The following is a 27,241-nucleotide window of genomic DNA, read 5'->3' as shown; positions in this document are numbered from 1 at the left end:
CAGAGTCACGAGTGTCTGCTGGAGCCAATCCCAGCCAACACAGGGCACAAGGCAGGAATCAACTTTCTAGAATTTATTGAGGATCATTGGCTAAAACCAGAGACTCCGAAACATCAATACAGCAAAGTGTGTTGAAACGTTCTTGACTCATTCAGCACCTGGCAAAGAAGAGATTGAAATCAGGACGGGTGTGTGTGCCACCCAGACCTGAACGAAGGCGACACAATTGGAGATCTACGTGTAGATCCAACAAAGGGCAGCCAGCATATTAGCTCATGGAGTAGAAGAGTGGAGTGTGCAACCTAGAAAAAGCCTGAGGAGCTCTATGAGTCTGGCCGACTTCGGGAGTTTTGTTGTCTTTCTTAGGTCACCTTCCAAAGGCGTAACTCTGCATGAAAATTAAGAAAGTGTTCCCCAATAGGAGTAGTGAGAAGTTAACTGAAATGACCCCTTTTATTGGCCAACTAAAAAGATTACAATATGCAAGCTTCCGACGCAACTCAGGCCCCTTCTTCAGGCAAAGATGAAGCACATAGACATACAAGACACCGAAATGTACCACTACTGATCTTTCTGGTTAGCAAATAAAAGGGTTCATTTTGCTTAACGTCTCACTACATCCATAATGGCTAACACGGTACAACACCCTAGTACTACCAATAAGAGTATTAATTCACTTTTTGAGTTTGTGTGCCAGCTCTTCTTCTTGGCATTGTGGGTCTAACACTGTTCTTCACAGTATGCGATAATTGTAATGTGGAAATTTATACTAACATATCGGTGGGTCATAGGTGGTCCATCATGGTCAAGAGCAGTACATGGGGTACATCACCGCCATGTGGCTTCTACATCACAGATATGTGTTAAATGGCAATCAGAGCTCTTTACTCTCCAGGCTATCTTCTCCAGGATGGTGTCAGTAGTGGGATCTGAGAATGATGAAACCAAAAGGAAGTGCCTCCATTTTATTTCTTTCTGATCTCGTTGTTGTTTAGGAGACACCAAAACCATATGATGGAGATCTCTTTTGGGAGTGTTCATTCCTGATTTGTTCATTTTCTGACTGCTGGATCATCCATCTTCAGGTCTTTATTGTCGGTCATTGGCTAAAATCAGAGGCTACTAAACATCAATCCACCAAAGTCTGTTGAACCGTTCATGAGTCATTGAGAGCCTGGAAAACAAGAAATTGAAATCGGGACGGGTGTGTGTGCCACCCAGACCTGAACAAAGATGACAGGGTTGGGGAGAGACCTACGTGTAGATCCAACAGAGGGGAGCTGGCATACAGTGCATCTGGAAAGAATTCACAGCGCATCACTTTTTCCACATTTTGTTATGTTACAGCCTTATTCCAAAATGGATTAAATTCATTTTTTTCCTCAGAATTCTACACACAACACCCCATAATGACAATGTGCAAAAAGTTTATTTCAGGTTTTTGTAATTTTATTAAAAATAAAAAAAATTGAGAAATCCCATGTACATAAGTATTCACAGCCTTTGCCATGAAGCTCCAAATTAAGCTCAGGTGCATCCTGTTTCCCCTGATCATCCTTGAGATGTTTCTGCAGCTTCATTGGAGTCCACCTGTGGTAAATTCAGTTAACTGGACATGATTTGGAAAGGCACACACCTGTCTATATAAGGTCCCACAGTTGACAGTTCATGTCAGAGCACAAACCAAGAATGAAGTCAAAGGAATTGTCTGTAGACCTCCGAGACAGGATTGTCTTGAGGCACAAATCTGGGGAAGGTTACAGAAAAATTTCTGCTGCTTTGAAGGTCCCAATGACCACAGTGGCCTCCATCATCCGTAAGTGGAAGAAGTTCGAAACCACCAGGACTCTTCCTAGAGCTGGCCGGCCATCTAAACTGAGTGATCAGGGGAGAAGGGCCTTAGTCAGGGAGGTGACCAAGAATCCGATGGTCACTCTGTCAGAGCTCCAGAGGTCCTCTGTGGAAAGAGGAGAACCTTCCAGAAGGACAACCATCTCTGCAGCAATCCACCAATCAGGCCTGTATGGTAGAGTGGCCAGACGGAAGCCATTCCTTATTAAAAGGCACATGGCAGCCCACCTGGAGTTTGCCAAAAGGCACCTGAAGGACTCTCAGACCATGAGAAAGAAAATTCTCTGGTCTGATGAGACAAAGATTGAGCTCTTTGGTGTGAATGCCAGGCATCACGTTTGGAGGAAACCTGGAACCATCCCTACAGTGAAGTATGGTGGTGGCAGCATCATGCTGTGGGGATGTTTTTCAGCGGCAGGGACTGGGAGACTAGTCAGGATAAAGGGAAAGATGACTGCAGCAATGTACAGAGACATCCTGGATGAAAACCTGCTCCAGAGCGCTCGTGACCTCAGACTGGGGTGACGGTTCATCTTTCAGCAGGACAACAACCCTAAGCACACAGCCGAGATATCAAAGGAGTGGCTTCAGGACAACTCTGTGAATGTCCTTGAGTGGCCCAGCCAGAGCCCAGACTTGAATCCGATTGAACATCTCTGGAGAGATCTTAATATGGCTGTGCACCGACGCTTCCCATCCAACCTGATGGAGCTTGAGAGGTGCTGCAAAGAGGAATGGGTGAAACTGGCCAAGGATAGGTGTGCCAAGCTTGTGGCATCATATTCAAAAAGACTTGAGGCTGGAATTGCTGCCAAAGGGGCATCGACAAAGTATTGAGCAAAGGCTGTGAATATTTATGGACATGGGATTTCTCAATTTTTTTATTTTTAATAAATTTGCAAAAACCTCAAGTAAACTTTTTTCACGTTGTCATTATGGGGTGTTGTGTGAAGAATTCTGAGGAAAAAAATGAATTTAATCCATTTTGGAATAAGGCTGTGACATAACAAAAAGTGGAAAAAGTGATGCGCTGTGAATACTTTCCGAATGCACTGTATAAGCTCTTGGAGTAGAAGTGCAAGAGTGGAGCGTTCAGCACAGAAAAAGCCTGAGGAGCTCTACGACTTTGGCCGAGTTTTGGAGTTTTGTTGTCTTTCTTATGCTAATCTATGTATGTTGTGACTTGCTGAGTGGTTGTGTAGGTATTGGGGTCCCAGTGTACCGCTTTCCCCAGGGGGCCTTTAATGCTATTAGGACGGCGCTGGCTATGTGAGATGCCAACCAAGAAAGTGCAGGCTGCTTTGCTCATGAATGGCTTCCTGTTCATGCAGAGTTCACTCAACCAAAAACTGTTGGCCATCTGAAACAGTCCACAGGTGCAAAGGTCCTCCATCATGAAAAATAACAACAAGAACTCAAATTACCTGCACGTCAACTGAGGTGAGATGTCGTCACAAGATGGAATTCCTCAGATTGCCTGATTGAATGATTCTTGCAGCAGAAGTGTGGAGATCTTCTTCCTATGAGTGGTAATCCCAGCAAATGTGCACACAGTGGCCGCCTGTGGGCACACCATGGGAAGAGCAGGTCTCATTCCCAAGGCGTAACACTGCATCAAATAGTGTTTCCCAATAAGAGTATTAATTCACTTTTTGAGTCTCAGTGCCAGCTCTTCTTGGCATTGTGGGTCTTAACATTGTTCTTCACATGAGTATGCGATAATTGTAATGTGGAAATTTATAGTAATAAGTCGGTGGGCCATAGGTGGTCCGTCATGTTCTTCACTTGGTCGAGAGCAGTACATGGAGTCCATCACCACCGTGTGGCTTCTACATCACTGTTAAGTGACACCCACCCCCCAGCCCCCCCAAGTTTCATAGCTCAGCTATCTTTTCTAGGATGGTGTCAGCAGTGGGATCTGAGAAGCATGAGACATAAGGAAGTGCCTCCATTTTATTTCTTTCTGATCTCATTGTTGTCTAGGTAACCCCAAAAAGACATTATGGAGATCTCTTTTGGGGTTTTCATTCCTGATGTGTTCATTTTCAGTGTGCTGGAACATCCATCTTCAGGTCTCTAAAATCGGAGACTTTCAAACATCAATCCAGCAATCCGATCTTGAGTCTTTGGCCCAGTCCTGCAGATCCTGGACATCAATGCAGCTGTGTTGCTTTTCCACAGCGCCACCTGCTGGTTAGCCATGTGCCCCTTAACACCCAGGTGTGCTGTGTTTGCCTGTTGGTGCCCTGTTGGGGTGGCACCTGCTGGCTCCCTGAAGACTTGAGTGAGCTACAGCAGAACAGGAGGCAGTGATTCAGCAGAGCCAAGTGTATCCTTTTACAAACAGTGAGGCCCACCCGTCCCAGATGAACCGAGGAGGGTGGGCACAAGCAAGCCGGGGAGCTTCTGATCTTTTATGGCCGGTGAGAGAAGAAGTGCAATGTTATTTTTCAAAAGGCAAACAACGGCCCCGGCGTAATGGGATCTGTGTCACATAATTCAGATTGGCGGCATTTGAAATATGGATGTGTCGGGTGCAGCGATGGGGGCACCAATGTGTTTGGTGGTGTGGGCGCAAGGGAGCCCGAGCTTTGTTTGAGAGAACAAAGTAAAAATGGCTTTGGGTGCCGTAAGGTTTATTTATGGACGCCCGGCGAGACGTGTCACTGCTGGCGGAGTTGCTCGCATGATGATGAATGGCAGCTCAATGGCTGGTGGGAGGCGTCACATGGCGCTCTGCTCTGGACCACCTGACTGGGGCAACTGGGGACTGACACGTGACATGCAATATACTGCACACGGGTGGACATTTTCTGATTGCTGTGGAGAGAGCAGTATGCCCCCTGGATAGGTGCGCACACACACACACACACACGTGCTCACACTCTTGTAAGAAGATATAAGTGCACATGTATGCACACACAAACACACACATACACACAATAGTGTTTACACACACAAGCAGATTTAATTCAGTTCAGTTTAGTTTATTTTTATATAGCGCCCTTCACCAAGCACAAGCTCAGAGTTCACAATGCAAACTTTACAAATGACAAATCAATGACGCACACACACACATATATATATAGTGTGATAACAGACATGAATAAAAACACACGAGAGGATTAGGGGTACCAGGGGGTAACCCCATTTACTAGTCACTGGATGCGGCTAAAAAGAGGAAGAAGGGAATGTCATTGGATGCAGCAGACGTCATCAATGGGATGTCTTCCTCCATGTTTGTCCTGCAAAGGACAAAGAGCTCATGCTGGGTGGAGACAGACAGAAAGGGGTGTGGCCAGAGGCGGGGCTACCATTAATCTTCCAGGCTTCTTCAAGTCTGGGAGTTTAGAGATCAGAAAGGGAAGGAACCCCTCAAACCACATTATGTGATTTCCAGAACACAACAATAGCAAACAAGAGTGGAAAACTGGCCAGCATTTGACCAAACCTGCCCAGAAAAGGTGCGCTTTCCAGTAGCCTGAGTGACCCATGGGAAAGGCTGGCACCTGGTCAAATGGTTTCAAAATGTTCAAAAAACATAAGGATTAGCCCAAAAGTCCAGCAAAAGTTTCAAAACATTCAGAAAAATTAGGATTGGACCAAAAAAAAAATCATCCAAATGCTCCACAAGAGAGAGGATCACCATCAACCCCTGGTTTGTGAAAAGCAAGGCAGAAAAAAATGAATAAAGGCAGACTTTCTTTATAAAAAAAAAAGGAAAAATGCCACACAAAGCTCAAAAGAGCAAAAAAGATTTGACTGAAAGGCTCTCCTAAGATGAACAAATAACAACAACTCAATCCAAGTGTATTCTAATAAACCTAAGCAAACATTTAGTGGAATCAGTACATCCAGAGACCTGAAAGAGCATAACAGTCACTGGAAAGACAAGACCACCTTTGCCAGGGTACAACACAATGAACCGCAAGGGACTGCAATTCCCTGTCTGATTTTATTGGTAAGGGGCAATCGTTTAGCGGTGAGCCGTAAGGATGGCCAAGCCTCTTGGGGGGGAACCACCCACAAAAAACAAAGAACTTCAGAGAACAGATCTGCACACAAAGTAACTGCATTAACAATAATAACCTCATTTGAATCTGCCTCAACTGTAGAAGAGCTGCGATCACTGTATAATCAGAAAGGCTCCTTAGGGACCCCCACTGCTATGGACCCTCATATATACATATATATATATATATAATATATATATATATTATATATAATTATATATATATATATATATATATATATTTGCAGTTGGAGATCCACAAAGGGAGAAAAAAACGAATCACGTATCATAAAATAGTTTTTATTCCTGAGCTTTCAACCCCTATCAGGGGTCTTCATCAGAGGGTAATGATAGGGGTTGAAAGCTCAGGAATAAAAACTATTTTATGATACGTGATTCGTTTTTTCTCCCTTTGTGGATCTCCAACTGCAAATATGCAAACCGTATCACAGACCTTCTCTTCCATATATATATATATTATATTATATATATATATATATATATATATATATATTATAATATCCATCCATCCATCCATTTTCCAACCCGCTGAATCCAAACACAGGGTCACGGGGGTCTGCTGGAGCCAATCCCAGCCAACACAGGGCACAAGGCAGGAAACAATCCTGGCAGGGTGCCAACCCACCGCAGGACACACACAAACACACCCCACACACCAAGCACACACTAGGGCCAATTTAGAATCACCAATCCACCTAACCTGCATGTCTTTGGACTGTGGGAGGAAACCGGAGCGCCCGGAGGAAACCCACGCAGACACGGGGAGAACACGCAAACTCCACACAGGGAGGACCCGGGAATCAAACCCAGGTCCCCAGATGTCCCAACTGCGAGGCAGCAGCGCTACCCACTGCGCCACCGTGCCGCCCCTATATATATATATATATATATATATATATATATATATATATATATATATATATATATATACACACACTGTATACAGTATATATATGTAGTTCTTTGAGCATAGGCAGAGCATAATATTAATAATATTAAATATTATTATTATTATTATTATTATTATTAATAATAATAATAATAATAATAGCTCCAGCAGATTCCCGTGACCCTGTGTTCGGATTCAGCGGGTTGGAAAATGGATGGATGGATGGATTATTATTATTATTATTATTATTATTATTATTATTATTATTATTATTATATACACACACACCAAACACTGCTGTGTCTCTATACTCTGTCATACGGTCCGATAGACGTGCACGAGCGTGTCTTCAGTCGGGTCACGCACGCGCTCACGCGGGTCAGACTTTTAGACTTCTGTCTGGAATCTCAGGCTTCACACGCGCGCACACAAACACACACACGCGCGCGCACACAAACACATACACCCGCGCGCGCGCGACAGTGATCGAAGGAGGCATTTGGTTTTCTCCTAACTGGGACACCTTAGTGAATTTCAAGGCTGCTACTCGCTATTTCGGGGGACTGCCGTTTTGCAGCGTACGCATGCGCGATGACCAGCTCCTTTAACTAGACGCTAGCCATCAGGCTCCTCGGGCCGTTGGCTCGAGACAATCAGCTCGCAGTTCGGGGGTCTTTGTCCCGTAGGGACGATTTATGGCCATCCTCACACCTCGTTAAGCAAACAGGAAGGAAACGAGGAGGCAGCTGGACTCTTAAGTGCAGGCGGACATTCCTCTCCGCCTGGAGGCGACATGCTGTGACGGGTTCGCGCGAGTGTGTGTGTGTGTTTACACACATGCTGCGTGACTGAAAATGTCCGTGGTACGTGAGAACACTTGTTAACGTCTACGCCACACTAGACTTGCAGCTCCACAGCAAAACGTTGAAGTGGTCCTAGCACTGCGTGTTAGTCTGCGCTCCTTTTACTCATCCCTGCAATTAGACTGTTGGGATCGCAAAAACAGAATTCTAGGTCGATTTATAATAGATAGATAGATAGATAGATAGACAGATAGATAGATAGATAGATAGATAGATAGATAGATAGATAGATGTGAAAGACACTATATAATAGATAGATAGATAGATAGATAGATAGATAGATAGATAGATAGATAGATAGATAGATAGATAGATAGATAGATAGATAGGAAAGGTGCTCTGTAATACAGAGATAACAAGGCATGAAAGGCACTATATAATTGATAAACAGATAGATAAAGAAGACACCATTTAAAAGACAGACTGATAAACAGATAGATATGAAATACGCCATATATTAGCTAGCTAGATGTTGGGATATGAAAGGCACTATATACCTTGATATCAAACATTTCAGTTCTCCTCTCACTGTGTCTGCCCTCACTTCAGCCTGTCTTCACAAAGCACAAACACATTTTTTATGGCCGAAGTTGTTAAAACAAAAGTCTAAAATTCCCAGTTTCTTTCGCTCATTCCATGCGGTCGTTCCCGTAGAATTCCGGTTCGGTTTCCCGACGGTCTCTGGCAGACTCGTTTGCCAATTCAGAGTTGCCATCCCTGAATATTCCAGCAGAGGGCCACCTTCGCAAGGCTATAAGACCGGAGACGTTGCTCCGTTGTTTCTTTCCTGCCCAGCCCCCACCAAGCCCACCAAAGCGCTTAATGCTCCTTCAGCCGCATGGGGGCGCTCTGGGAACTCCCCAAATCCCCCCACCCCCCCACCCCCACACACACCGGATGTATGTGACTGCCAGCACCCCCAGACCCCAATTCCAAACACTGCTCACTTCCACCATTGTCTGGCTCAGAGGTCACCCCCTACCACCATCTTTAAGACCCCTAAGACTAAACTGCATTCTTGATGACAGGCAGCCTTGCCTAATGCCAGGGCAGTGGTGTTGAGAGTTTGGGTTCCTTAGACTGTCAGGACCCCCATGTTCCTAGGAGATGTGGAATGTGTGTTGGGAGCTGGGGGTGGGGTATTAGGTGGGGGGGGGTTGACAGTTGCTGGCTCCTTTTTATTGCCAGGCCTGCAGGGACTGTGGGCAAAGCCAGATAAGACTATTGGCATTTTGTGCAGCTCTGCCTTGATGGGGGGCAATAAAACCTTCAGAAGCCGAGGTGTTAATCACTCCGTCTCTTTCCCCGGAGGGGGCATTAAAGCCAAGAGGAGTCCAGGCAGATAAAAGCAGCTGAAAAAAAAAATCCCTTTTGCCTGAAAAGAAAGAATCTGAGGGCCTAGCGTTGGCAGGAGGGGTGGGCGTCCTGGAGGGGCAGCAGACCCCTGGGTGAGGGTGGAGCGTTTATGGCTGTCCACAGGCAGCTTTTATCTTCTCTTTAAGGTTATTTGTTTATTGCACTTGATTCTGGGCTGCGTCCTCTGCGAAGATCAAAGCTGCTGCGCCGTTTCCTGTCATAAATCAGTGATTTGGACTTTTTTTTTTTTTTTTAGCTCTGAGGCGTCTGGGGCTGTGGGGGGGCTACGGGCAGGGGGGCTATGGAGAAAACTGACCTTCACAGCTCCAAGGAAAGCTGGGTTTTTGGGGCTTTGTTTAAAATGGGGAGTCGTTAGGTGGGACTGTCTTTTTATTTGAGGCCTAATTCTTCTACGCTGTCAGGAAAGTGAAACCCAACGGAGGAAATTTCATATAGCACCTTGCATTATTGTCATATTGTTAAAAATACTTAACTCCAACAATTATATTTCAAAAATGGGTGGTGAAAGCAAACCTCTTAGGGATGCAGCTGTGGGATAGCGTCTTTCTGTCTTCCAGTTTCCATTTTAGGCCCAAATCAAATCCAGCTAAGAAAACAGCCGAGCCGTCGATTTGGTCACCCAGAATGAAAACACAAGGACAGATACGCGGATTGGCAACTTCTAACGCAGCTCATGGCAATGAAAGGTGCTATACACAGCCACTGAATGACTGTCTGCATAGCAAAATACTCTTAATAGGCACCCATTAAAAAGAACACCTGACTGCTTTGGAAAGAGCTGTGAAAGGCGCTATATAAAAAGGGGGGCAAATAAAAACTGGCTTGATTGATTAGTTAGCTTAACTGAGCCTTTGCTAAGTGGAAAAAAAAATTTCATTATGTTAAAATGGGAAAGACAGCTCAAGAGAGATAGATGTGAAAGGCACTATATAACTGAGAGATAACTCAACAGATAGTTAGTTATGAAATGTAATTTATAAAATAGATGTGAAAGATGCATTAAGACACTATATAAAATTACATTAGGTGAATTAGGCAGAACATAACAGACAGATAGATAGATAGATAGATAGATAGATAGATAGATAGATAGATAGATAGATAGATAGATAGATAGATAGATAGATAGATATGAAAGGCACTATATAATAGATAGATAGATAGATAGATAGATAGATAGATAGATAGATAGATAGATAGATAGATAGATAGATAGAAATGAAAGGCACTATATAATAGATAGATAGATAGATAGATAGATAGATAGATAGATAGATAGATAGATAGATAGATAGATAGATAGATAGATAGATAGAGGAAATGCACTATATAATAGATAGATAGATAGATAGATAGATAGATAGATAGATAGATAGATAGATAGATAGATAGATAGAAATGAAAGGCACTATATAATAGATAGATAGATAGATAGATAGATAGATAGATAGATAGATAGATAGATAGATAGATAGATAGATAGAGTGAAAGGCACTATATGATAGATAGATAGATAGATAGATAGATAGATAGATAGATAGATAGATAGATAGATAGATAGATAGATAGATAGATAGAGGAAATGCACTATATAATAGATAGATAGATAGATAGATAGATAGATAGATAGATAGATAGATAGATAGATAGATAGATAGATAGATAGATAGATGTGAAAGGCAGTATATGATAGATAGATAGATAGATAGATAGATAGATAGATAGATAGATAGATAGATAGATAGAGTGAAAGGCACTATATGATAGATAGATAGATAGATAGATAGATAGATAGATAGATAGATAGATAGATAGATAGATAGATAGATAGATAGATAGATAGAGGAAATGCACTATATAATAGATAGATAGATAGATAGATAGATAGATAGATAGATAGATAGATAGATAGATAGATAGATAGAAATGAAAGGCACTATAGATAGATAGATAGATAGATAGATAGATAGATAGATAGATAGATAGATAGATAGATAGATAGAGGAAATGCACTATATAATAGATAGATAGATAGATAGATAGATAGATAGATAGATAGATAGATAGATAGATAGATAGATAGATAGATAGAAATGAAAGGCACTATAGATAGATAGATAGATAGATAGATAGATAGATAGATAGATAGATAGATAGACAGATATTTCTCCGCAGGTAATTTGACATTTTTGCATTTTTTAAATTAATAAATCAATATAAACAAACAAACAAACAAACAAATAAATATTTTTATTATATTATGACAGATAGTCATATTACCCCATTTAAACCTCATTTAAACCAAAATGATAACCAGAAAGAAAACTCAAAAGCAAGAAAGAAAGAAAACCCCTGACTTGACTGAAGTTATAAAGAGCGTTTTAACAATATGTGATACTGACCGGCCCGTAAAGGCGCTATATAAATTAAGGTTTGAGTGCTGCATTGGAATAAGTGTGTTCAGAAAATGGATGTAAGAAGAATCAAGAATTGAACGCATATGACAGCATATTCACAAATCTAATTGTTGGCTGATGCATTTATTCTGAAAGGCGCTATATAAAATCAAAAGTATTTGCAGAATGTTACATTTCTACAAATGATGGATAAAGTCATTCCTGTTGCTCTGAAAGGCGCTATATAGAATAAACCTTGAATTCTGAATTGACTGGTTTGGTAGCAGCTGTTTGTGACAGGTATCATGTCTTGTTTTCAGATCGTTCGTCCTCCCCGCACTTGTGTGGCTCTGTGGCGCAATGGATAGCGCATTGGACTTCTAGTGTGAGCACTCTTGAGAAGTGATTCAAAGGTTGTGGGTTCGAGTCCCACCAGAGTCGTGGTTTTGAGGCTATCTTAGCTGCCTGCCTTTAGAGAGCCCCGCATTGGCGTTGCAGATGACGTTGTGTTCCCGCTACACTCCCCGTTGTTATCGCTTAGATGGACTGAATGGTCTCCTCTCGTTTGTCAGATTTCTTTCATATTCTGTGTGACATTTGCATGTTCTCGTCAGCTCAGTGTTTATGACAAAGACGCGTGTGTTCGGTGAGTTGTCTCTTCTCAGCAGGACCCCTAGTGCACGTGCGTGTGCATTGAGAGCTAGTCACAGGTCACATCTCCGTGCCGATTGGTTCGAGAAAAGAGATGACGACAGGCGGCCCGTCCAGGACTGGTTTTTACTTTGTGCCACTTACAACTGGCACAGCCTGAGCTGAATGCTCGGTTTTGAAAGCTCCCATTGTGTTGTTTTGTGGATGGGACTGTCACTTAGTGGCGTGCCAAATCAAGCAGTGAAAGCCCCGAAATAACATAAAGGCTCACCGCCAACTGTAGGTAGTCTTCTGTATGAAAGGCGCTATATAAAATGCTTGGTTATTAATTGAAATACATATCTCCAACTATGAAACACCTTAAATACAGTAAAGACTGAGTGCCAGTTTAATCGGTTAATATAATCATGAAAGGCGCTATAAAATATAAAACCCATTTCTGATTACGTAACTTTTGTGTGTGTTATGTCAGCCTTTGAAGAAGGAAAAAAAGTTTGACCTCCAGATATATCATATAATAAACGTAATTATTGGTAGATTTTCTTATGAAAGGCGATATATAAAAATGTACATTTTTTAAACGTATTGCTCTGTCAAGCTTTTCAAAGATTTTAAATTAAATTTAATCACCTTGTAAATCCTCGTGTTGTCGGTTTTCCGCGATAAAATTATTCACGTTCAATTAGCCAAGTTCGCTATGTCTTCCTCATGAAAGGCGCTACATAACATAATCCGGTTTTAATGAATTGCCGTGTTCGCTATGTCTGCCTATAAAAAACACGAGCAGCCAGCTTAATCGGATGCTAATATGAATTGCTGATGGGTTTCTTTATGAAAGGCGCTATATAAGGTATTCACTTCTTAATGAACTGCCACATCAACCTGTGAAAGAACTTAAATAAATTAAAGACTGACGGATTAATCGGCATGTAAAGGTTTTGCTGACGGTTTTCCTGATTAAGACGCTATATTTTATGATGTGTTATGTATGCCGGCTTATGAAAGACCATAAATGAAAGAAAGACCAGCTGCTGCCGGATTCATCGGACAATAAAATCAACTGCTGATGGTTTTCCTTATGAAAGGCGCTATAAAAGGTCATTTTAATGAATTGCCAAATTCGCTGAGTCTGTCTTTAAATAAAGACGAACTGCCAGATTAATCAGATAGTAATATAAATTGTTAATGGTTAGGGTTATGAAAGGCGCTATATAAAAGAGTCACTTCTTAGTGAACTGCCACATTAACCTGTGAAAGAATTTAAATAAATTAAAGCGGGTAAAGGTTATTGTTGACGGTATTCCTCGTGTAAGACGCTATAGTCAGTCAGTCAGTCATTTTCCAACCTTCTATATCCTAACTACAGGGTCACGGGGGTCTGCTGGAGCCAATCCCAGACAACACAGGGCGCAAGGAAGGAACAAATCCCGGGCAGGGCGCCAGCCGACCGCAGGGCACACACACGCACACACCAAGCACATACACTAGGGACAAGTTAGGATCGCCAATGCACCTAACCTGCATGTCTTTGGACTGTGGGAGGAAACCCACGCAGACACGAGGAGAACATGCAAACTCCACGCAGGTAGGACCCGGGAAGCGAACCACAGGTCTCCTTACTGCGCGGCAGCAACGCTACCAAGACGCTATATAAAAATGCCATTTCATGAATTGTTATACATGTTACGTCAGCTTGTGAAATACCTCAACGAAAATAAAGTATAGGACGGCCAGATCCGTCACATGATAACGTCGCTTCTTGATGCTTATCCTTGTGAAAGGCGCTATATGAAATATTCACTTTTAGTTATTTACCGCAACCTGTGAAAGCAGTGAAGTAATAAAACGACCTACAGACTAATCAGCATGTAGAGGTCATTGTTAACGGGGTTCCTCGTGTAAGGCGCTATATGAAAATACTTTTTTGATTAATGCATGTTGTGCATGTTGTGCCTGTAAACAAAAGGCCGATTCTCAGATTAATCGGATAAGAAAATCAATCGCTGATGTTTTACTTTATGAAAGGCGCTATATAATATATCCCGTTTTTAATGCATTACCAAGATCGCTATATCTGCAGATATGAAAAATCTTAAAGAAAGACGAACTGCCAGATTAATCAGATATCAATATGAATGGCTCATGGCTTTCCATATGAAAGGCGCTATATATTTTAAACGAATGGCCACGTCCACCTGTAAAATCCATCCATCCATCCATTTTCCAACCCGCTGAATCCGAACACAGGGTCACGGGGGTCTGCTGGAGCCAATCCCAGCCAACACAGGGCACAAGGCAGGAACCAATCCCGGGCAGGGTGCCAACCCACCGCAGCACCTGTAAAATAACTTAAATAAATGAAAGAATGACAGATGAATCATCTTATTAAGCCTGTTGTTGACGTTTTTTTCCCCTCATGAAAGGCGCTATATAAAATATTCACTTTGAATAAGTTACCACGTCAGAAAGAAGTTAAACAAATGACAAATTAGTTAGCGTGTAGAGGCCCGCGTTGACGGTTTTCCTGATGTAAAATACCATTTTTGATCACCGCATGTTATGCCAGCATAAGGAATCCTTAAATCAAAGAAAGGCCGGTTGCCTGAGTATTCGGATAATAAAATCAGTCGCTGTTACGAATGGCGCTATATAATATGATCCGTTGCTGTGTTCGCTGTGTCTGCCTATGAAAAACTTTAAATATTAAAGACGAACTGCCAGATTAAAGAGATGGTAATGTGAATGGTTGATGGTTTTCCTAATTGAAGACGCTATATAAAACATTCAATTTTTAATGAATTGCCACGTCAACCTGTGCTGAACTTCACTCAATTAAAGGCTGACAGATTAATCCGCGGGTAAAGAAAATTGCTGACGGGGTTTCTTTTGAAAGGCGCTATATAAAACGTTCACGTTGGGATAAATTGCATTGCGTGTCATATCAACCCGTGAAAGACCGACGGACTGTCAGATGCATCCGCTAATTGTTGATTATAGTTTTCCTTACGAAAGGGGCTACGTGAGGTGCCCCCTTTTCGATGAGTTACTTTGAGATGTGATTGTGACCGTTCAGCCGTTCTTATATAGCACCTTTCCAGGACGCCACCCATCGGGTTCCATTAAACCCCGACGAGCGCGCGTTCACGTAGGGCTGCCCGTGTAGCATTTTTAAGGCTGGTGCTATATAAAAATGAAGGCTGTATAATCAATGCGTTCTGTATAGCATTTTTTTTATTGTGAAAGGCGCTATAATTCAATGCGGATTCTGTTTTTGACCTCCTTGCTGCTTTTGTCTATTCCTGTATTCATTCTAATACTCCTTTCTTTTAGGAACACGACCCCCGATTACAGAATTTGGATTTTTGCCCCACCCCGTGTCTTTGGTGCGCTTGACGAAAGTTCAAGAGAGGCTTGAGCTCACGATCTGCTCCCCTTCGGGTTACCCCAGGGCTTGGTAGTAATTTAAAGGACATGGCCGTCGCTGTGTTCAGGTCGCTATATATAATATTATCTAAGAACCTCATAACTCACTCATAACGGCTCCCAGATTTGCTATCGTGTGTGGCATTGGTTGTTTGGTAATTGAGGTACTCTGGACACCCACCCACCAACCCCATCTCCTCCGCCAAAACCCCACCCACGGTCATTGGCGATGCTCGTGTATTGAAAATGTAGGCCGCTCCTCGTGTCTGGCAAGCGGCGGAGAGGAAGCCCGACAGCATCCTGCATGACGAAAAGCTTTTCATCAGTCATCAAAGGGTCAAGGAAATGAAAACAAATTCAGGGAAAGATCTGCTCGGCGAAGAAACCTCGCTCGCTCATTAAAATGTTTTATTGCTTCGCCTCTGTTTGCTGGAGGCTCGCCGAGTTGCGGCCAATGACCAGTAGAGGGAGCCACTTTCATCGGGGTTTGGGAAAACACCAAACCGAACCAAACAAACGAGTTGTGAACAGCGTGTGGGGCGAGCGGCCAATGTGGCGTTCAGTGCTCACACGCCGCTCCGCCCGCTCTTCTCTTCTTTTAATGTCAGCTTTGGCGAGGGTGACCATATTGCTCCCTCTACAATCTCAAATCAGATTTTTGTTTTTACACTTTCGGTCTGAAAAGCCCAAGAACAAAGCCAACCGGAGCATCGTGAGGACTTCGTTGGACTAGAGCGCCGCTTGTGGCCAGATTAGCGCTCGGCATCTTTCAGCGGAGAAGCTTTGAAGAAGGTAACCGCGCACAGTTGTGTGAAGCGGAATTGTGAAATGTAATAGGAACGTGTAACGTTTGGGACTGGCGTCCCGTCCAGGAATGGTGTCCGCCTTGAACCCACGATTCGGATAAACGGGCGTTATGTTTCAATTCTCCACATCGCGCGTTTATTCACCGGGTTAGAAATTATTATTATTTAGCAGATTCCTTTATTTGAGGCGATGTACAACAGTTGTGCTGCAACGTTTTTCCAGTTAGGGTGCAGGCAGGTGTAGTGACCTGATGAGGGTCTCACTTACTGTAGCACGATGTGAACTCACAACCACCGCACTGCCTGCCGTATAGTTTATAGATGGATAGCTCTGAAAGGCACTATATTGATAGATATATTAAAGGCACTATGTAGTAGATAGATGTGAAGGGCACCAGATAGTCGATAGATGTGGAATGCACTATATAGATATACAGGTAAGCATGAAAGGCATTTTACAGTAGGTAGATGTGAAAAGGACAATATAGATACGAAAAATCACTATAAAGAGTAGATAGTTATGAAAGGCACTTTATTATTAGGCTGACACCTTCAGTCAGGAGGCTTACATCATTTGAGACACAGCTGCTTGCAGTTCCTTAGTTTTTCCATTTGGCGCACAGGCAGGTGTAGTGACCTGCTCAGGGTCACACGGTGACAGTAGAGGGACTTGAACCCACAGCCTCAGAGACTGAAGTGGAAACGCTTACTCACTACACCACCAGTGATATATACTGTAGATGGATAGATATGAAAGGCGCTATACACCTAAAAAAATGTGATGATTCACACTTAATATTTTCAATCTGAACCAATATAATTCTTTTTAGCTTATTGATCCCACAATTTTTAAGTTGAGGAAAATCATTTAGAGTGATTGGGTGCAATTCACTTGTTTTATACTAAATCTATTTTTAAGTTCTTCTTTTTTGGCATTTGGAAAGCCAGCACGCTGGAAAGTTCAACCGGAAGAATATACAAACGGCCCCTCAAACACAACACACAAACAAACTAAAATATTAAGTTAAGTGCAATAGGATTTCTATGTTTATTCTATACAAACAATTTTTTTTACTTTGATTGAGATCTGAAACCAAATATTTCAAGCTACAACACTAAATAACTAATCTTAAGTTGCTTGAAACAGAAAATCTACGTTGAATGAACAACATCAGTGTTATACTTTTGTCAGTGTATAGAATAAAACTGTGAAAGGCACTCTGTTGAGAGATATATTAAAAGCACAAGGTAGTTGATAGACTGAAAGGCACTATATAGTCAGGAGATGTGAAAGTACCATAGGTATGAATGGCATGAAACAGATAGATAGATAGATAGATAGATAGATAGATAGATAGATAGATAGATAGATGTGAAAGGTACTATTAGATAGATAGATAGATGTGAAAGGCACTATTAGATAGATAGATAGATAGATAGATAGATAGATAGATAGATAGATGTGAAAGGCACTATTAGATAGATAGATAGATGTGAAAAACACTATTAGATAGATAGATAGATAGATAGATAGACATGAAAGGCACTATATAATGGATAGATAGATAGATAGAAATGAAAGGCACTATATAATGGATAGATAGATAGATAGATAGATAGACATGAAAGGCACTATATAATGGATAGATAGATAGATAGATAGAAATGAAAGGCACTATATAATGGATAGATAGATAGATAGATAGATAGATAGATAGATAGATAGACATGAAAGGCACTATATAATGGATAGATAGATAGATAGATAGATAGATAGATAGATAGATAGATAGATAGATAGATAGATAGACATGAAAGGCACTATATAATGGATAGATAGATAGATAGATAGAAATGAAAGGCACTATATAATGGATAGATAGATAGATAGATAGATAGATAGATAGATAGATAGATAGATAGATAGACATGAAAGGCACTATATAATGGATAGATAGATAGATAGATAGATAGATAGATAGATAGATAGATAGATAGATAGATAGATAGAAATGAAAGGCACTATATAATGGATAGATAGATAGATAGATAGAAATGAAAGGCACTATATAATGGATAGATAGATAGATAGAAATGAAAGGCACTATATAATGGATAGATAGATAGATAGATAGATAGATAGATAGATAGATAGATAGATAGATAGATAGATAGATAGAAATGAAAGGCACTATATAATGGATAGATAGATAGATAGATAGAAATGAAAGGCACTATATAATGGATAGATAGATAGATAGATAGATAGATAGATAGATAGATAGATAGATAGATAGATAGATGTGAAAGGCACTATTAGATAGATAGATAGATGTGAAAAACACTATTAGATAGATAGATAGATAGATAGATAGATAGATAGATAGATAGACATGAAAGGCACTATATAATGGATAGATAGATAGATAGATAGATAGATAGATAGATAGATAGATAGAAATGAAAGGCACTATATAATGGATAGATAGATAGATAGAAATGAAAGGCACTATATAATGGATAGATAGATAGATAGAAATGAAAGGCACTATATAATGGATAGATAGATAGATAGAAATGAAAGGCACTATATAATAGATAGATAGATAGATAGATAGATAGAAATGAAAGGCACTATATAATGGATAGATAGATAGATAGATAGAAATGAAAGGCACTATATAATGGATAGATAGATAGATAGATAGATAGATAGATAGATAGATAGATAGATATGAAAGGCACTATATAATGGATAGATAGATAGATAGATAGATAGAAAGATAGATAGATAGATATGAAAGGCACTATATAATCGATAGATAGATAGATATGAAAGGCACTATATAATCGATAGATACTGTAGATATGAAAAGCACTATATTATTATTATTATTATTATTATTATTATGTACATTAAACCAAATAATTAAAACAAGGCAATTTAGAACATTTGTGATTCCACAGGTTACATTTCTTTCTTTTCCCCAGTTGAAGCACAGACAGGTGAAGTGACTTGCTCAGGGTCACATACTGTCAGTGAGATTTAGATAGATAGATAGATAGATAGATAGATAGATAGATAGATAGATAGATAGATATTTAAACCCACAACCACAATGTTTGAAGTCCTAAGACACCCCACCGCCTGCCTTATATACAAAATTCAACAGCTTCCACCCAGCCAGCCATTTTCTGTACCAACTCATCTTGATCAGGACTGTGTGTCAGCTCTGAGCCTACATCAGCTAATCAGGCGAAAGGCAGAAACAATCTCTGGACTGGACACCAATCCATCACAGGATAAACTCTTTCTCTCTCTATGTCTCTCACACGCTTACACACACACACACACACACCAATCAGGGGCCAATTTAGCATCGCCAGTCCACCTAACCTGCATCCCTTTGGACTAAGAGAGGAAAGCGGAGCAGGGAATCAATCAGTACAAGAAACGAACCGCGTGATCCCCTAGCGGCCACACAGTAGTATGGCAGGCGCAAGGCCGCAGTTCCGTGTGTCGATCACTTGAGGAGCGCTTTTCACACGATCGAGTCAGTATTGTTCTGCCCCAGTCGGCCTCTTTAGTCCTCGCAGTTATTGGTTTTCGTACCCGGAGTTTAGCCTCCTTGCTATTTCTTCTCTTTTGTGCCATCGGGATTGAGACAGAGTTTCCCCGCTAAGATATTTCTAACATGACTTGTATTTGCTTGGATCAACCAGATGAATTACAGTATTTAATGGACACTGGTCACTGGTGAGGAGGAGACACGAGTGGTGTGAGCGACAGCTAGTAGACATTGTTTTAGTTCGACATCGGGCTTCGCGCTTCTTAAATTCGCGGCACTAGGCATATTTAAAAAAAAGTCTTCTGAAATTGATGATCTCAACAATAATTACGAACAAAGGTTCTAATGATACTTAACCGATGGTGTGGTTCCTCATAGCTCCATTTTGCTCCATTGCTGACAATCATTTCATTCTGTGAAGGGCTCTTTGCATGTCAAGTTGGTTCTTTAGACTTACAGGTAAAGGTTGCTAATTTGTGGACAAAAACAAAAATCTTCAATGTCGCAGGACACTAAAAGATAAAAAAATAATTAATTGTAGGCAGTGAGTGTCCCAGGAACACACTGGGATATCATGAACTATTTACGGTTGTCTACCAGTTACAGATCTAAAATGTCAGAAGTTCGGATCATTCATGCGGATGTTTTTTTAAGAAACAAAACACCGCACAGAAGAAACATTTTTTGTTTCCAATTGGTATCTTGGTAGCATTATTTGTGAGAGTATATAAATTTGTGAAAGTTAAAAAAGTATACATTAGTCAAAGAGAGACAATGATTTATTTATGTGTGTAAGTTAAATGCTTGGAACTGCCAGCACTTATGAACTGTGCTATCCATCCGACAGTTTTCTATTTCGATCAATCCAATTCACTGTCGCCGTGAGTGTTATGGCATCTGGATCAATCAATCGGTCAATTAGGCGAAGGATGGATAGATAGATAGATAGATAGATAGATAGATAGATAGATAGATAGATAGATAGATAGATAGAAGTGAAAGGCATTATATAATAGATAGATAGAAATGAAAGGCACTATATAATTATTAGATAGATAGATAGATAGATTGATAGATAGATAGATAGATAGATAGACAGAAGTGAAAGGCACTATATAATTATTAGATAGATAGATAGATAGATAGATAGATAGATAGATAGATAGAAGTGAAAGGCACTATATAATTATTAGATAGATAGATAGATAGATAGATAGACAGAAGTGAAAGGCACTATATAATTATTAGATAGATAGATAGATAGATAGATAGATAGATAGATAGATAGATAGATAGATAGATAGATAGATAGATAGAAGTGAAAGGCACTATATAATTATTAGATAGATAGATAGATAGATAGATAGATAGATAGATAGAGCGGTTTGAACCCACAACAGCAGGGTGTGAAGTCCGAGGTTTTGAGCGCTGCCACACACTGCCTGCCTGTGGATACTCCAGAAGTCATTTTAAAATCCTGAAGCCATTGAGTTTTCAAAAATCGGTTATCATTTTTTCTTCATGGGGGTTAAATAAAAGGTGGTCTCCGGGAACCTTCCTATGGATGGTTCTTTTACTTAACAATAAAACTCCTCTCGTATGGCATAGATAGATAACAGTTACAGTTATATGCGTTGTATGCAGTTTGCGATGAAATGTCATCCTGGTCAGGTGTTGTTCCTGCCTTGCGCCCTTTGCTTGCTCAGTTAGGCTCCAGTTCTTCTTCGACTCTGTCCTGCACAAGCAGGTTAGGAAAACATATTGGTGGATGATGGAAAGATACATTATTATTATTATTATTATTATTATTATTATTATTATTATTATTATTATTGTTGTTGTTGTTGTTATTGTTGCTATTATTATTTGTCGGGCGTCATTTTCTAGTATAACTTTCATTATCGGAAATGCGGTAGTTATAAATAACCAACTGACCACATAAAGCCACTTTGTTTGTATGAGTAAGCAGCCTTTTATTTGTAACGGAGGGCAGAGAATAGACAATGCAATGAACAGCAATTACACTAACAAAGCAAAGAGAGAACATAATAAAATTCAAGACTATTGTATTTAAAGTATTATAGACAAGATGCGCACATCTATCTTAAATCACATCGACTGCGTTAAACGTGTATATGTAACGTCACTGTGCACACTCTATAAACAGTACATTTTTTTCCCTCGACTTTATTGTTCACAAATTTTATTGCAGTCCCAAACAAATTGTGCAAAGATGCCTAAGAGCAACATATCAGCTTCAGACCACGATTAGAACGTGGCTTTGTGGAGCTCCAAGGCTGCGCCTGTCTGTTGTCTGTGACCCTGCGGCCAGCAACTGGCGTTTAAACTTGCAGGTCTCTCATTAGCATTCCGTGCCATCTGATTTGCTGGAATAACATGTATTTTCTGGAGCTCCGGCTCTGTCCACATACCAGACTTACAAATGTATCCGAAGAGACTCGTCCCTTTTCTTAATTCAAAACTCAGAGCAACATGAAACGTCGATTCGTATGGGACGGGAAAAGAAAAATGCAGATATACTGTAAAACGCGTCGTCATACTAAATAATGTTAGCGAAACTGAAATTTTAGAAATTAGTGAAAATAAACGAACTGAAAAAATAATGAATCATACATCTATTACTACTCTATTACTATTTCAACGAATACTAACACCAATGACCAATAATAATCAGGGTCGCAAAGGACGCGATGTTTACAACAACAACAACAACTATTATTATTATTATTAGTATTATTATTATTATTATTATTGTTATTATAATGATCCATTTCAGGGTCGCAAAGGCCGTGGCATTTACAACAGCAACAATTATTATTAGTAATATTATTATTATTATTATTATTGTTGTTGTTCTTGATATTATTAATAACAACTTCAGCAAACAAAAATACCACCACCAGCAACAACTACTACCACCAATTGTGATAATGATAGTTGTTGCTGATATTGTTACTAATAATATCAACACAACAACAACAGCAATAATAATAATAATAATAATAATAATAATAATAATAATATCAGCAACCACCAACAACTACTACCATATCGTCACTATTTTAAAAAAATAAGAACAACGACAATAATAATAATAATAACAATAATAATATAAACAACCACTCACAACTACTACCACATTATCACTATTTAAAAAAAATAAGAACAACAACGACAATAATAATAATAATAATAATAATAATAATAATTTCTGTTGTTGATTAAGTATTATTATTATTTGTAACGGAATAAAAGACTTCAAAAATGGATACCTGGATGAATGGATTGGTCATTCAGGTCCCGCCACCGCAGCTGTATGGCTGAAAAATTCAACTGTTCATACAGTATACATATATCATAATCGATTATAGCGCCTTTCACAGATATTGCACAAATAAGTGTACTCAGAACGTTTCATTACGTAGGTGAACACAGCCGAGCACATTATTATGATAGCACGGGGCGTTTGCACATTCACTTCCACGTTTCTCATTCTTCCGCAATTTGCACTTCATGTTGTCCCAATACCGAAGTTATAAATATTTATTTCTATTTGATATATAACAATAATACCATGACGCATTTTCCATCAGCCATATACATCTTCGAGGTAAGGAGCTATAAAAAATAATTATAGATATTTGTGTATCCATTGGCTGACTCGCAACGGGCCGCGCGTCGCTGTAATTGCGCTTCGATCCCGTGGTGTCGTCTGCCACGAGTCGCATGGCCGCCTTCTAATAATAACACGTAAGCCTCTTTCAGCGGCCGTATTTCTTTTTACTGCCGACACATTACATTTTACGCCACAGACAATGCACGTATGCATATAAATTTTTTGCCGTTTAGGGGGGTTGATTTTTTTACGGTATTATTACAGCCATCAGAATGAGCCCCATAGACGCTCATCTCCGCACCGCGCTGGCTTGTTTAGCTTGACCCGTGAGGACTCACATGAATATTGTCTAATCAATTTCATATTGCGCTCGACGTGGGGCGATCATAAAATCGAGCTTTAAAATAGTCGGCCATCAACCCCTAAAAAAATCATTCACTCTTAGATTGTAGAATTGATTTTCTACTACAAGGCCTGCTGCTGTTTATCCTAACCACGGTATTATTATTTTGCAATAATGTGCATTATTTGGGGCCTCGGAGAGCTGCAAAACCGCACGAGAAATTCACAGACAACCGGCGCGCAATCAGCCCCCCATCGACACACACACGGCGCAGGCACTCGAGGGGGCGCAGGAGCAGACGCGCTGCCGACACTTTAGAATTTAATAGCGCGGCCTCGTAAAAGGGAAAAAAAGAATCCTCATTACCGCCAGAAAACGGAATAAACACACATATCGGAAACTAGACATACGGGCACATGTGGGAACACCACACGACAGACGAGCCAACGTACATGAAGGGGTTTGGCCACACAATTTGTGTTTACATTAAAAACACACGACACAAAATACATCTTCTTAATACTCATTTTCATAAACTCTCGTGTATTTTAAATATAGAGTCAAAATAATTTGCGTTATTCGGTATTTCATTCTTTCAGTCTTTGAAGTTTAATATTTGCTAAAGAAACGTGAATTTAAGAATTGCTTAAAGTCGACAATTCATTTATTCTTCTTCAAAACACAATCAGAGGCTACAGCCGGGACTACTGGACTGTTCAAAGCGACATTGCAACTTCAATAACGGAGCCTGAAAATCAGTTAAATCAAATAAGAACTGTTAGGGTGGAGTAAATTTGGGCATCACTGGGAGTAAGGCAGGAATCAAATATTACGACGATGATTATTAATGATAGTAATAATAAGAATAATAATCAGATTAAATCAATTACTCATATTTTTGTAAGAGCTATTTAAATATTTAACAATATCCTGGCTAAATAATAATTAAACAGTTTTACCGTACAGTGTTCGAGGAGACAATTTAAGTTGGCATATAAATAATTCAGGAACTGTCAAACGTGTGCTTTATAAATAAAATGAATATCTGTCATATAGTGCCTATCACCTCTATCTTAATGTGCAAGTCCTATCTATCTATCTATCTATCTATCTATCTATCTATCTATCTATCTATCTATCTATCTATCTATCTATCTATCTAATAATTATATAATGCCTTTCATTTCTATCTATCTATCTATCTATCTATCTATCTATCTATCTATCTATCTATCTATCTATCTATCTATCTAATAATCATATAGTGCCTTTCATATCTATCTATCTATCTAATAATTATATAATGCCTTTCATTTCTATCTATTATATAATGCCTTTCATTTCTATCTATCTATCTATCTATCTATCTATCTATCTATCTATCTATCTATCTATCTATCTATCTATCTATCTATCTATCTATCTATCTATCTATCTATCTAATAATTATATAATGCCTTTCATTTCTATCTATTATATAATGCCTTTCATTTTTATCTATCTATCTATCTATCTATCTATCTATCTATCTATCTATCTATCTATCTATCTATCTATCTATCTATCTAATAATCATATAGTGCCTTTCATATCTATCTATCTATCTATCTATCTATCTATCTATCTATCTATCTATCTATCTAATAATCATATAGTGCCTTTCATATCTATCTATCTATCTAATAATTATATAATGCCTTTCATTTCTATCTATTATATAATGCCTTTCATTTCTATCTATCTATCTATCTATCTATCTATCTATCTATCTATCTATCTATCTATCTATCTATCTAATAATTATATAATGCCTTTCATTTCTATCTATTATATAATGCCTTTCATTTCTATCTATCTATCTATCTATCTATCTAATAATTATATAATGCCTTTCATTTCTATTATATAATGCCTTTCATATCTATCTATCTATCTATCTATCTATCTATCTATCTATCTATCTATCTATCTATCTATCTATCTATCTATCTATCTATCTATCTAATAATCATATAGTGCCTTTCATATCTATCTATCTAATAATTATATAATGCCTTTCATTTCTATCTATTATATAATGCCTTTCATTTCTATCTATCTATCTATCTATCTATCTATCTATCTATCTATCTATCTATCTATCTATCTATCTATCTATCTATCTATCTATCTATCTAATAATTATATAATGCCTTTCATTTCTATTTATTATATAATGCCTTTCATTTCTATCTATCTATCTATCTATCTATCTATCTATCTATCTATCTATCTATCTATCTATCTATCTATCTATCTATCTATCTAATAATTATATAATGCCTTTCATTTCTATCTATTATATAATGCCTTTCATTTCTATCTATCTATCTATCTATCTATCTATCTATCTATCTATCTATCTATCTATCTATCTATCTATCTATCTATCTATCTATCTATCTATCTATCTATCTATCTATCTATCGCACCTTTTATGTATCTTTGTCCTAATGAAATCAAACAGCGGCCATATATTCTTTTGCGGCGTATTTAAAGAGCTGCCCTGTACGGTCATACGTTTTCTATAAATATAAATACACAAATCTATAAAATGTATTCGTCACATTCTAACTGAAGAGTTACATATTTCTGCAGATGTATGGTCGCGTTCCCAAATCAATTGTTTTATCGTTTGAATTTGTTTTAATCCCATTAGCATTTGATTTCTAATTCTTCAATGTCATCAATTAGCATGACGTTTACGGTGAATTTTAATTTCTTAGGTTATTAAAGTCCCGGGCACACGGTTGTCCACAGCTTTAGCCCAAATGATTTTCTTTTCTTTTCTACTATGGGCTCTCTTTTATTATTCATTCATTTCCAGTCTATATGTAATCTAATTCTGTGTCATGGTTATTAACAGTTATTTTTAAAAAGAAAATCCAACACATGACTGTCTCTACATAAACTGGTGATTTAGCAACAGTGGCAATTATTTTATTACCAGGAATAAAATGGAATGGGAAAAAAGTATTCATTCTCCTTCTCCAGCTGTACCGGCGAGTACGAGGGCGAGTTTGCGCAAAATCAAAGGCTTGTGTTGTTGCCCAGTTCGGGTAAGCGAGTGATTCGTTGTCACTTTTCGTGTCCACAGACGCACAGATGTCACTCTGAAAGTGGCCCAGACGTGTTCAGTTCCTAAACTCGCACACAGTGCCAGATAGCGGTATTGGGCTTTGGACTTTAAGCCTTGAGGTTGAGGGTTCCAGTCCTTCAACTCACACTGTGTGACCATGAGCGAGTCACTTCACCTGCCTGTGCTCCAATTGGAAAAACCAACGAAATGTAACCAATTGTGTCCCAAATGGGATAAAGGCGTCAGTCTAATAATGAAGGCAGGATTCGTAATTCCATTATCCGT

General features: G+C 39.3%; 1 non-coding gene across 1 annotated transcript; it reads left to right on the top strand.

The window, feature by feature from the left end:
- The first annotated feature begins 11,755 nt into the window (after positions 1-11,755).
- Positions 11,756-11,850, top strand: trnar-ucu (transfer RNA arginine (anticodon UCU)). Its single transcript has 2 exons — positions 11,756-11,792; positions 11,815-11,850. It is a non-coding gene; the product is annotated as a tRNA-Arg (tRNA).
- Positions 11,851-27,241: the final 15,391 nt, after the last annotated feature.

The sequence above is a fragment of the Erpetoichthys calabaricus genome, chromosome 3 (assembly GCF_900747795.2).
Source record: "Erpetoichthys calabaricus chromosome 3, fErpCal1.3, whole genome shotgun sequence".
Taxonomy (NCBI): Eukaryota; Metazoa; Chordata; class Cladistia; order Polypteriformes; family Polypteridae; genus Erpetoichthys; species Erpetoichthys calabaricus.
Note: the sequence above shows the minus strand (reverse complement) of the source record. Positions and strands in the feature narration are given on the sequence as shown.